The sequence below is a fragment of the Eurosta solidaginis genome, chromosome 2 (assembly GCF_040869045.1).
Source record: "Eurosta solidaginis isolate ZX-2024a chromosome 2, ASM4086904v1, whole genome shotgun sequence".
In the NCBI taxonomy this organism is placed as follows: Eukaryota; Metazoa; Arthropoda; class Insecta; order Diptera; family Tephritidae; genus Eurosta; species Eurosta solidaginis.
The window spans coordinates 19,929,026-19,943,233 of NC_090320.1; the positions used below are offsets into that span (position 1 = coordinate 19,929,026).

The 14,208-nt window shown below is 41.3% G+C and overlaps 1 protein-coding gene across 37 annotated transcripts in view; it reads left to right on the top strand.

Moving 5' to 3' along the window:
- Lar (tyrosine-protein phosphatase Lar) overlaps positions 1–14,208 on the top strand; it is a 1,659,242-nt gene that overhangs the window by 719,366 nt on the left and 925,668 nt on the right. For 6 of the 37 annotated variants that reach the window (XM_067764590.1, XM_067764583.1, XM_067764584.1 and 3 more), the window contains one exon: positions 2,785–2,832. The exons of the other annotated variants lie outside the window; for them this stretch is intronic. The gene's annotated coding sequence lies outside the window, so the exon portion shown is untranslated. The remainder of the gene's footprint in view (positions 1–2,784; positions 2,833–14,208) is intronic. 37 annotated transcript variants of the gene reach the window in all.

Consider the following 14,208-nt stretch of genomic DNA (forward strand, 5'->3'; position numbering starts at 1 on the left):
TTTTCCAATTTAATGTTATAATTCAATTTAGAAAGTAAAATTCTATTGATGCAAAGCTCTTTTTCGCTAAGATATAGCTTATTATTTTCGTCTACGACACTTTTAAAAATCTCTTATATAAAAGTGGGCGTGATCCTTAACCGATTTCGTTAATTTTTCTTCAAAGCATTCCTTATAGTAAAGGAAACTTCTCTGCCGAATTTTGTTACGATAGGTTTAACGATTTTTGATTTATGATTAATAATATTTGTAAAATTAATTTTATCACAAGTGGGCGGTACCACGCCCATTTAAAATTTTTTTTTAAAATTTTTATCAACCGTCTTAATATCAGTCCACACGTCAAATTTCAACATTCTAGCTGTATTATTTACTAAATAATCAGGTTTTACGTGTTTTCCAAAATGTTATATATATAAAAAGTGGGCGTGGTTATCATCCGATTTCGCTCATTTTAATCCTGGGTCCAGATAAGCTCATGTACCAAATTTAGTGAAGATATCACAATATTTACTCAAGTTATCGTGTTAACGGCCAGACGGATGGACGGACGGACGGAGGGACATGGCTCAATCAATTTTTTTTTAAGATACTGATGATTTTGATATATGGAAGTCTATATCTATCTCGACTCCTTTATACCTGTACATCCAACCGTTACCCAATCAAAGTTAATATACTCTGTGTGCAAAGCACTCTGAGTATAAAAATCAAAGTTTAGCAAGAATATGTCTTTATATAAGGAGACATTTTTCGCTGATTTTTGTCCATTTATATAAAGGAAGTGCTTAAAATTTGTTTATTTATGAATAAATTGTTGCGCCTTAAAGCATGCAATCAAACCCATTCTGCTGCAATGTTCGGCCTAATGCTTGGGCTAGCAATTGGTATAGTGATTGGCTTTAACGCACACGTCACGGCTCGGTTTTTAGTTGGAATATAGAAAAAAAAAAATTTCATAAAAATAAAACATATATTGGTATGCCATAATCTTTAACTTATAAGTTCTATACCATATTGAGCTCTGCAGTAATTTTCACAGAGTCGTTTTTTGATAGTTCGTGAAACGCAAAGCATATTTTAAAGAGCTCCTACACGTTTAGCAAACACAACAAGGTAAAAACAATCCATAGCTCAACAGAACATTTAAAGATAATATTAAGCTTCTCAATGAAAAATATTAATTTATAAAAAATTTATTTGCGTTGTATTTTTCTTTAAATTTTGTTTTGAGACCATGGGGAAAATTCTTATCTGTAAAGTGGTGGAATGAGAAAAACGTTTCAAACAGAAATGTATTTGAGTGTATCAACTTTCGACACTGATGATGGCACAACGCCGAAACCGATTTGTCTCGAAACCAAATTTGACAAGGTATGACGGAAAATCGTTCCAGTATACATCAATTGTCCACCCTGCCGGAAAATCAACAAAATAAAATTAATTTTATAATTTATTGAATAATTTGTGAAGAGATTTACAAGGTATAATCGAATCAGCTGTCGCCTTGTCCGTCCTGATGTCACGTTGTTTAAGGTTTTCCCAAATTATTAAATAAATTATAATATTAAAAAATTGCTTCAAATAAATGTTTTCACACATTTAAAAAAGCAATACGGGCAATCCCCGATTAAATCATAAAATTAGTTTTGTTGTTACCTTATTGTTTTATAGAACAAGAAAGGAGGTCGGCTCCTTTCCATGTAATCATAAGCCTCAAATTTAGAGGCGTTCTTTAAGCTCACTGCGGATAAGGTTTTTTTTAGTATTACAGAAACAGGGTCTGAGCCATTTTAGATACAGAAACATGGTGAGCTGTTGGAAATCGATATATTCAAAAGGTATATTGCGCGCAGTCTTCGAATTTGTCCATTTTCAAGAAGAATCGCTAATTAAACTCTTACACTTTTTTCCCCATGAAGAGGCTTTTCTAGCTTTTTTGAATCGAACAAATTTTGACCCGCTTTCAATTTTTTGCTTAATAAACTTAAATTCTGTTAAAAGGTGTTCCAAATCCTTTACTTTGAAATCGAATATCTTTTTCATCTAATTAACGGATCTTTGAAATATAATTTCTACAGCGAGTTGCAAATTCGGAAAGTCAGATGATTAAAAGTCAGTTTCACCTCTGTGAGCAGAATGGTGAGATTCGACGATACATACTGTTAGAAATTGTATTCTTGTGATATTTTTATAGTTATTTATGTACTTATGTTATTGTTGTTGGTTTTTTTGGGAGTGTTATCGATGTTAACGGTCCTTTGCCGAATATATATCTGGCACGGTCCGGTAATAGCCACTATTAAGGTACAAGCCCGACCATATCGAAAATAATTGTATGAATACATTGAACCTTCTCTTCTAGGCCATCCCGCCCCATTCCTTAGTTCCATGGGGAACTTGGGGTCGCGAAAGCCTCGCCTGCTAAAGAAACAGGATTCGCCACGGGTACGTGAGATTCACAATTGAGCTGGAGAAGCTGTAAAATGCACTGGCAACCCCTTGAAAGGGTTGCGCTACACAACTCCTTGAATCCCATTTATGTACTTATCGAGTTCTTTTGTTTGATATTACCGGATACCCGATATTCGTAGAGCGTTAATTAAAATGATGACCTCATCGATTCTGCTCTGAAGTAAAATATGAAGTAGATACATTAAAAGGACATTGTGCGTATGCTTTGTAGATCTTTTGTATCTTGTATCCAGTAAAAGAAGTCAACTAATATAAAAAAGTTTTATTTAAAAAATTTTACTTACTAAATCATTTTCTTTTTCTTTACAGGTAAATAATATTCTGCAAGCCCTTCGTATTAACATATTAAAATCTGAGGTAATTATATGTAAAAAACTTTGTACTATAATTATGTTGCAAACTCACAATTACGTTTGCCACTACAAGTACTAAATTTCTATGATTTATTCCATCCATCAACAACAAAAATTGCTAACCTTGAGTAATTTTTTCATTAAATTCATCCTCGCGCTGAATAAAAGAAACAATGTAATAATTTAAATAAACGCTGAAAATTATTGTAGGCACCCTTCACATTTTAGACTAACAAAATGCCTCAAACAGCCTTGCAGTGCGCACTTGTATTATAATAGCAGCAGGGGATGCTGAGCAAATTTTGGCAAAAAAAGCGCCAACGCGAATATTAGGACACCGAAGTATATAAAACCTTTCAACCTCGTGTTATATCGTACTAGCAGACCCGGCAGACATTGTTCTGCCCTAAATTTGGTCTATCTGCATAAATGTTAATAAGCTTTTTCCGTCTAACTCTCCCCTCCCCCTCTTCACTTTTTCTTAATCCTTTTATTCACTCCTCCCTCCATATTTTCGCTTCATCTATCTCTATTTTCGTCTCACTCTATCTCTTTCTCAGTGTCCTTCTCTCTTTTCTCTTCTCTAAAGTTTTTCCCATTCTTCTTCATCCCTTATTGCAAGGCAAATCGGATAGGACGTATGTAAATAGTTGTGTGGGTATTATTAGTTCATGTCTTTATTTCGGCTTCGCATGCACATTTATCAGTTTTGGAACTAAATCGAATATCACAATGAAAATTACTTTAAAGCTCTCAGCAACAACTATCATTTGATATTCCTATTACACACACCTTCTAGGGGTATCCGGATCCAGGTTTTGCCCATATATTGATGCCCTAGTTACCCAGCGGTATAAAAATTACTCTGCACTAAAGCACTCATCAACAGCTTCAATTTGATACCCATAATGTAAAAAGACATCCTAGTGTTACCCTGATGCACGTTTTGGCCTATATCACGAGATCCTTCACCAATAGGTTTGAAAACTACCCTGTACCAAAGCACTCATCAACAGCTTTCATTCGTTATCCATATTCTATAAACACATTCTAGGGGTACCCGCGTCCACGTTTTCGCTTATATCTCGAGACCCTAGTTACCCGCGGTTACGGAAAAAACACCCCGTATCAAAGTACTCATAAACAGCTTACATTCGATACCCATATTGTACAAACATATCCCAGGATTACCCAGGTCCACGTTTTGATCTCAAGACCATAGCCAGAGCGGGATAAAAATTATCCTATGTCTGTCTCCTGGTTCTAAGCTACCCCTCCACCAATTTTCAGCCAAATATGTTCATCCGTTACTTCCTCTTCAATCACTCTTTATCTATTAAAAAAGCGCATCAAAATTTGTTGCGTATTTTGAAAAATTTAAGCATTCAAAGGGACATAGGGACAGAAAAGGCGACTTTGTTTTATACTATGTAGCAGGGATGCACCTTAATGTTAAACTAAGCGTTTATCAAAAAATTCCCACCGTTTCCGTTGAAACACTTCGAAATATTATCGATAAAGAAATTATCAAGATAAATTGTATCTCGTTTTTAACCGAAACGAAAAGCATTCGTTAATGTTAAAAACTTTGACAAAAACGTGATACTTTATGTTTGAATTGTGCTGGCAATGCTATAGCCATGGTGAAGCCGTAAGGTGGTAACAGCGAGCGGAAATACACACAAACTCCATGTAATTTGTTTGTGTAATTCGTTGATTGTAATGTCAAACATACTCTGAGAAATGCTCGTACTGTCAAAATTCATGAGAAAAGTTGCAATCAGTTTGGCTAATGCTTTCACCTTTAATGACTCCGCCATCAATCAGCTTTGCCAGCATAGTTTAAAATTAATAATCAACATAAACGATTTGATTTCGTTTTGATATGGCAGAAAACGAAGCAAAATCATTTCGTTAATTTGACGTTCTTAACGTTAATAAACGAAACAAATTCATTTCGTTTCGTTTATTAACGTTAATTATCGTAACGAAATGATATCGGTTCGTTGGTTAAGCATGCCTGCTATGTAGTGATGTACATCCATACATACCTATAAACCTACGCCCGAAGTTAAATAACGCAGCGAATGCTATATATGTACGTATGTATGTGTCGCATCAAGCCTCACTCAAAAGCAATTAGCGCGGACAGTTCACAGCGAACAAACACACATACGCATTTTTTGATAAAAATTTTACTTTTGTCTAAACAATATATATAAGAAAGGAATCAAGTATTTTTTTTGATGCAGATCGAAGGTAAATAGTTCAAAGTTTTTCTGAAAAGTAGAATTTTTTAAATCCATCCATCCCTTTATGAGTTATAGATCTGTAAACAAAAATTTTATGATTTTTTACTACATTTTGCCAATTTGCCACGCCCCTTTAATATATACCTTCAAATTATATTAACTGTACCATCTCACGTAGCTAAGCTTGTTACGGTCTGCTGCTACGGTCTACGGCTACGACCCACTTGGGAGCGTGTTCACGGGAACACACCTAGCGATGTGGAAAAGGTTGCGATGAAAAATATCGGAAAAGAAGGGAACAGACAGACCGGCCATCACGAGAAGACGGGAGAAAAAAAAAGAAAAACCACCACGAGTTTCCGAAAAAGAAAAAGATCCCTTTTCCTTTTTGCTTGCGGTCTGAAGTGGTTGAGAAGACAACCCTCGTGACCTAAAAGTGGCCGAAGTGAAAAATTGCAGCGATCATAATTACAAAAGGTTACCGGTAAAAGCTTGCACAAAAATTTTCTTTCCATTCGGCAGACAATACACATAAGTGCATCCACATATAGTTGGTGGAACTGACGAGCGCCGTTCTCAAATACAGATAGTTCACCATCAAAATTTGGGCGGTTTATAGCAATCATAAAACACTCCTCTACATATGTTCATCGTATTTTCTGAATTCCTCAAAGCCGTGCTTATATACATAGCCAAATTTTGAAAGACTAAGGAGCTACATACGTGAAGTTTACATTTCAACATTTTAACCCGAAAATTGTCTCCGAAATGAGTGAATTCAATTAAAAACGAATTAAGCTAACCGGTGGCCACGTTGAAATTGTTTTAACCTACTCTCAGGACGTGCTAAATTCCCAAACATCGTGAATACTAATAAATAGTAATTGGAAGGCATCGGCGTTGCCTTCTCCGCGTATGCGAGGAGCACGGGAATGTTGGAATATTCCCAACGATTGCCACGTAATATACATGGTTCCTCAACTTAGCAATAGTGGTGTTGGCTTAGCGGTGTCATTTCCATCCACACCAACTACATTAGCACCAACCATATCCAGTGACCCCGGCACCGTCATATGCCACGACGCCAGACGTACCACTCCTAGAGTGACATATCGACAATAACAGCGTGTGCAATCTTTCGAACAGCAACATCAACAATTGATAGCACCTCAAAATCCACATTCCTCACATCTGGACGTTCGCGGAGCCAACAGCATCGTCAGGCCTAAGGGCTGCCACCATTAGTGCGTGCAATACCGCGCGCTACCAAATCGATTGCGCCAACAACGAGCGCAACCACCACCGATTTTAGTAATAACAATAGCAGGGCCGCCGCATATAGGCCTGCTACTACCACCCAGCTGTGACAACTAACCGGCAATGACCTCATAGTACCAACTACCAGCAACAACATCTAAAGCGGTGAGTTCGTTCCGGTTACGGAAGATATTTTCAAAACAAGAGAATGAGAAATTCTGATGAATTTTTTTTGTTAAATCTACAAATTTTTATCTAAGCTTCAAAACTTTACTTTTACCCTGGGTTGTATCGTCTAATTCATTTCGGCCCAGACCGGTATAACACTTAATTTTGACAATTTTTTTTTCTCAAAGGCATCTGTGGATTTTTTTTATATAATGTATGTAAAAATTAAGTTTTTCTTAGGGGAGAAAACTTGGAGTACTCTTTAAGAGGGATGGACAAGGAAAATTATATTTTTGATTAACTAACTAACATTAATCGAACTGGAATCATGCACACTATAAGATTCTTGAAATTCTAAGTAAATGCTTGGAAACGGTTTGGAATTATCTAAAATTTTGGGTAATCTTTGGAACTTCTCGAAGGCACGTTCGAAAACGGGCTTCATACTAAGAAAGTTCCTTGAACTTCTAAATTTTTTTTTTGAAATTCTCAATAAAAGATTCCTTTTGGTGAATCCTCTAACTTTTCTAAAATATTAGAGTCAGTTTATAAAGATTTCGGTATTAAAGAATCTTTCTTTTATTAACTAAAATAAACGAAGGAACTGATGAAATTTCGAAATCATCACTGTTGGAAATCGTTGACTCTTTACATCTTCAACCGACGTATGTGAGAACGTGAGAATCGAAAGAGTCTTTGTAACTTAAGCAGAGCGAGTTGCTTCCAAACGGCTTAATATTGCCCAAGTCTTATGCTTCCAATACTCTTCAGGCTGTTTTTCTTTGCAGTGCGATTACGAAAGAATATCGCTATTATTACAAGTTTTCTCCCTCCATTGCTTATAAAACAGCGAACCACAGCATCAGTTAAATATATAATCATAGTTATAGTAACTTTACTTGAGCTTGTAAGTAAAAACCTTCTAACACTATGTTAATCAAACTCGGATTTGACGAGGTCTTAACAATCAATTGCTAGCTTGCGTAAATGATAAAAAGAAATATATGACAGTCTTGTTTATTTAGCACAAAATTGAATTTTTAAGAGACGTGCCTCTGTAAATATATTGCGTAGTTATTCCTAAGTTGCTATATTATTTATGTATCTATATTATTTGGAAACCTTATTAAAACCCGAACAACACTACTTACCAGGATTATCCAAGAAAAGAAATAGAAAAGGAAGGAACGTAAGGTAAAATAAAATAAAACTCAATAAAGGTAGAATAGGTAGGAAGTTGAGGAAACTTTTAGAGAGGGTGTACAGGTACGCGTCGGGCGTAAGTCTAGCGTAAGAAAGAGATAGGAAACTTAGAGTAGCAATTGTCTTAGGAGCCTTTGGGTTGTACTCGCCGTAGAAACGGATATCCAAGTAAGTCAGATACTCTCTCATCTTAAAATATACTTACCCTTGAGTTTTCTTTTGCTTAAGGTTTCCCTTATAATAATTTTTCATAAGCCTTAGTATAGCTTTAGTTATATAGCCTGTAATGCCAGGTATATACGGAATAAGTCTCACTGAAATGTTTTGATAATGAACTGTAAATAAATTAACCTTTAAAATGGGAATGCTGGCGTCGCCATTTATTTAGAAGGCACGTAGGGTTAACAGGTAAGGGGCCACCGAAAGATTAGGTGCGTCGGTGGCCATGGTTATTTGAGGGTGGGACTAAGCACCGGGCGTCGCAACAACACCCGCGGCGCCCCTCTGTGTATTCGGCCTTTTATTTTCCTTTCAGTTTTTGTTATTTTACTTTTCAGCTTTTTTGATATTTGATTTCAGAGTAGTAACCGGTCATGTCCGGTTCGGTAATTTTTTTCTTGCGTCAGTTTTTTTTATTTTTTTTTGAATTTGAATTTAAATTTTGGAATGTTAACGGTCTGTCCGTGACATCCGGTTCAGCCGGATGTTGTTTTATTTTGTATTGATAAGCGTTTTGAGTCGGTCTCTGCGCTTCTGCCAGGTCTTTTGAATTTGACAGCTGCTCGTTTTGATAGGCATGATAGGAACTTTTTTCTGCTTATGGCGCAGGAACAGTAAGGTTGGCAAGGACCCGCCCCAGCCGACAATGACTAGCCACTGTGCACCAACACATCATGCCGACCGCCTTCCTTACTGCTCCCTTGTAAATGCGTATCCATAACAGATGGCGCCCAACGGGATTTGGTGCCCGAAGCGCTGTCGCGCTGGTCATTTTGGTCAACTTGTGAAGTTGACCATCCCATCAGTCCGAGGTGTGCAGCCGCAGGAGCAGCCACCTGCGTTGCGGTGGGATGGTTGGACGGATCAAGTTGTCCAGAATGATCATCGTTGACTGTTGCTGAGGGCACCATAACAGATGGCGCCCAACGCGGCGCCTGAGGCGCTGGCCGCGAGGGTCAGTCGGGTCAACCCGTGAAGTTGACCATCCCACCAGTCCGAGTGAGCAGCCACAGAAGCTGCCACCTACGTTGCGGTGGGATGGTTGGGCGGATCAGGTTGTCCGGGCTGGTCATCGGGGGCAGTGGCCAAAGGGGTCACGGACTTTACGTCAAGTCTCCGGATTTTTTTTTTCCATTTCACCCGATGAGGCAGTGCTGCACGCACTTGATTTTTTTTGTAGTTGGGATTTTGGCTTGCCGGATGTTTTGTCCGTTAGTCGGCCCTGGTAACAATATGTCCGCTAACTTGGGTTTTTTTTTGTAAAGTAGTTTTTTTTAGGTTCCTTTAGCCGAATTTGTGTTGTCCAGGGTGAATGTGTGTGTGCGTGTAGTGAGGACCCCAGCTCATCCCACGTCCCAGGTGGTAGCTTGGAATACCACCTGGAGGGTGATGGGTTGAGCTGGGATTCCGAGTGGCACTCCTTCCTGTCACCACCAGACTGGGGAGCGGTTTCGAAACCGCTCCACCCATTGCGGCGGAGGCAGGAGGGGTGTCCAGGGAGAATGGACGGGAGGCCTCAACACCCCCAACCAGTCCCAGGGGCAAGCCCCTGGAGACTGCCCCTGCGTTGCGGCTGGGCGTGTTGAGACCTACTCGTGGGTGCCTGGAACGGACCCTAGTGGCCCCAACCTATCTCGGAAGGGCCTTAAGACCCCCCCTCGATTGCGGTTGGGAGCACTAGGGCCAAGTATGAATGTGTTTGTATCAAATTTTTTTTTTTTGCCTAGCCTACTGCCTTCTAATGATGGGATGTCAGCGTTCCCATCACCACCTACATTGTTCATATAAAATTTATAGATAACTAACCGTTTTCTTTTCAGCTTTTGAATTTTTTTTCTATTTTGGTGCGATCATTGATAAATGATTGCATTAATTCTTGCACAATTTTTTTATATATAGATATATAAACTTTTTTCCCTCTTTTAACAAACCATCTTCTGGGAACAGAAGGTTTTTTTTTTCGAATACTATTTGACAAAGAATTTTTTTTTCTCTAACGGATTATGTCGCGTGACCAGTCCTACGGGCAAACGGGCCGGAACACTCCGTTCGAGAGTGCGGGCAGTTTACGAGGGAACCAGCACCGGGGCGGTGCTAATAGGGGGGCTTTTTCGAAAGCAAGGCGTCCTTTGGTGGTGCATACCCCAGTAGGAGGATCCTACGGAAATCCCGCGGGGACTCATATAGGCTCGGGCCCGAACGACGACCGCGACAAACTGGACATACCTGTAAGCACCAGCAATTTAAATGCATCGCTGCTAAACACACACAACATCTCGGGGATAATGACCAATGTGTCGAACTATGCACCAGATGGAGCGGGTGCCTTACCACCAAATCAAGAGGTTGGAAATTTTGGGGACGCTACCAGCGATCAGGCGAACCTCCTAGGAATGCAGGACGAAGCCACTCGTGGAGGCTCGTGGGTGGACGTGCTACACCAACTGTTCCAGGCTTCGCAGGAGGAAATGCGGAGAGAGATGGGCTCAATTAGAGCCAACATGGCCCAGCTCAACGCCGCTCTCGAATCCACGCAGCAAGCACACCAGCAACACAGGAACGCAAGCAGGATGGACCGTAACCCATTGCCATCGGTAGTACCGCCAATGTACCCGACTCCAAGCAGCATAACAGTAAAACCGCAGGAGTGGAAAATCGCATTCGACGGCACTGGGAGTGTAAGCGATTTCCTCTTCAAATTAAACACCTTGTGTGAGCGCACACAATGCCCTGACGAACAAATAATGGCCAGTTTCCACTTATTCCTTTCGGGACGAGCCGAAGAATGGTACTGGCTATTTACCAAACAAAACCCAAATGCGACATATGCCTTTTTGTGCTACTCCTTAAAAAGAGAGTTTGGCACTTTGAAAACGGACCACGAGATCATGATGGAGATCTCCATGCGCAAGCAAAAGGCAAGTGAGTGTTATGACGTGTTTCACGCGGACATAATCTCCTTGAACGCGCGCTTAAGGGAGCCGATGTCAGAGCTTCTACTGATTGACATAATAAAAAGGAACGTCAACAGTAGCCTTAAGCTAATGCTTTTTAATGCGGACGTAAGGAACCTCCATGATCTACGCGATGTAGCACGCCGAGGTGAACAAGTGCTGAAAGAGAGCAAGCTGCTGGGAGCCAATTACCCAGGACGGCATGTAAGCGAGGCACGCGTGACAACCCCGGACATGACGATGGAAGGCGAGAACGGCGAGATAGATCCGCAGATAGAGGCGCTGGAATATAGACGCAGCAGAAGACCGGACTACTCGGGAATCCAGTGCTGGAATTGCCAGGGAATGGGGCACTCCTATATATATTGCGAGGAACCCATAAAAAGTCCTTTTTGTTTTAAATGTGGGTATAAGGGTGTATTCACTCCTAAATGCCCTAGGGACCATCGCAGGCAGGGAAACCAGTACCCGAGCGAGAAGATGGGGGAACCTCGTTCGGCTTCATAGCTCCCACATCAGCCAGTGCTCGAGGCGTCGTCCCGTGCGCTGAACCAGAGGGCGAATCTCTGCGTGGAGGTGGTGAGCTTCCGAGGTGCAGTAGTACCCTGGCAGAAGAACCCTCGACTGTAATAATAACCTTCCCCGATAGTACTGACGATTCGAATAGTTCTGAATCCGAGAGTCGAACGTCCTCTTTCACGATGGGCGAGCAAATCAAAATCCTGCGACGCCAGCATAGGGATGTCGCGTGCCAAACGCAACTTTTCCCAACCCTAAAAGAAAGGGAGGATAGGTATGAACAAATGAGACATACCATTTTTGACCAATATCCGGTATCGGACAATATTTTGAAGTGTAGGAAGAGATACCACCGGAGAGTACAGGAGCGTAGACTGCTGCAAGCCACCACGTTAACGCTTACAGAGGACGAAAGGCCTTTAGTAAAGGCTAGAATTAAAAATAGTTTTCTTGTAGGGTTGTTAGACTCGGGAGCCAACGTCTCCATCTTAGGGAAAAATGGAGTAGAATTCCTAGAGGATAACGGCTTCGAATATCAGCCCTTACATGCGTTCGTATATACCGCGGGCGGCAACAAGCAAAAAATTTTAGGCTCAGTATCTCTACCGGTCACTTTTAAAAATATCACAAAGATTATTCGTTTTTACCTTGTTCCCTCGTGGCTCCAAGAAGCATACTTCGGGGTAGATTTTTGGAGAGCATTTGCGTTAGCTCCCGAAATATTCCCGAGCGTAGAGTGCTTAGAGACTAGGCTTGAAAAGGAAGAGGAACTTAACCTCCATGAATTGTCACCAGAACAGAAATCAGAATTGCGAAAAGTCATCGAGACGTTTCCTTCGTACGAGAAGTTAGGCCTAGGGCAAACTAAATTAGTGGAGCATCACATCGACACCGGTGATGCTGTGCCTATAAAAAGCAAGCATTTTCCTCTTTCGCCGCCGAGGCAAGCCGAAGCTTTTAGAGAACTAGACAGGTTACTACAGTTAGGAGTTATAGAAGAATCCAACTCCCCGTGGTGTAGTCCTGTAGTACTGGTCCGGAAACCAGGCAAAGTCAGGCTGTGTATAGATTCGAGAAAGGTCAACGCGGTGACTAAGAAGGATTCGTACCCCCTGCCTCATATCAACGGCTTATTGAGCAGACTGAAAGATACGCATTTTATTAGTGGCATTGATCTGAAAGACGCGTTCTTCCAGATCAAATTGACAGAGTCCTCGAAGGAAAAAACAGCATTCGCAGTTCCGGGGAGGCCTCTGTACCACTTCAAGGTGATGCCATTTGGTCTGTGCAATGGACCGCAGACTATGAGTAGGCTGATGGACAAGGCGATCCCTTCGCGTCTGCGAGAGAACGTCTTTGTCTACCTGGACGATCTGATGGTATGTAGCACTAATTTTGAGGATCATCTAAAATTGCTAGCGGAAGTGGCGAACTGTTTGAGAGATGCAGGTCTGACAATAAATGTGGAAAAAAGTAAATTTTGTCAGAAGGAAATACGCTACTTAGGGTATTTGATAGGCAGCGGCTGCCTGAAAGTGGATCCGGGAAAAGTAGAAGCAATACAAAACTTCCCGATCCCTAAATCCCCTCGGCAAGTGCGTAGGTTTGTGGGCATGGCGAATTGGTACCGGGCATTTATTACCAATTTTGCTGACTTGGCAGGTCCCTTAACCGACTGTCTCCGCAAGTCAGCAGGCCCGTTTAAACTCACTCCTGAAGCTATAGAGGCGTTCGAAAAACTAAAAGTAGCCTTGAGTTCGGCGCCTGTCTTGGCCCAACCAGACTTTTCCAAAGAATTCGTAATACAATGCGACGCTTCCAAAATAGGTGTTGGCGGAGTGTTGTTCCAGGTCGATGATGACGGCGCTGAGCATCCAATCGCATTCGTGTCGAAAAAGCTGAATAATGCTCAACGCAATTATACAGTAACCGAGCTGGAATGTCTTGCAGCCATAATTAGCGTGAAGCGTTTCCGACCCTATGTCGAAGGATTACCTTTTCGGATTATTACGGACCACTCCAGTCTCAAGTGGTTGATGACACAAAAGGACTTGAGCGGGAGGTTGGCGAGATGGTCACTCTTACTGCAAAGATACGATTTTAGAATGGAACATCGTAAGGGCACCCTGAATGTAGTACCAGACGCGCTGTCGCGTTTTGACGTTGACGAGTTAACTTTCACTACCACACCCGGAGAAATAGACTTAGTCTCTCCCGAATTTGCCAGCAAGGAGTATTTAGACTTAATTCGGACCGTCACCGAAAACGAGGAATCACTTCCGGATTTACGAGTGGTGGACGGTGTAATTTTCAAAAGAGTTAAGTTTCGTAAGGGGATGGAAGGGGAAGAAGACTCGCTGTGGCGTTTATGGTTGCCAAAAGGGTTGACTGAGGAAGCAGTGAGATTAGCACATGACGCTAACCGGAGTTACCATGGCGGATGGCTGAAAACCTTAGAACGTGTTAGGCAGAAGTACTTCTGGCCGCAGCAGGCTAAGGACGTCAGGGACTACGTCCAGCGTTGTGACACCTGCAAAACGGCAAAACCCACCAATCAGCAGTCGAGACCACCTATAGGGAGTACCTTTGAGTCCGAAAGGCCATTTCAGCGGTTGTATTGCGACTTTCTAGGGCCGTATCCGAGATCTAAGCGGCGAAATCAATTTCTTTTCATAGTACTAGACCATTTTTCAAAATACGTTTGGCTAAAGCCCATGCAGAGAGCCACCACTGTAAACGTTACAAATTACTTCGCGTCAGAAATTTTTCCGGCTGTAGGGGTCCCTGAGTTTATTCACAGTGACAATG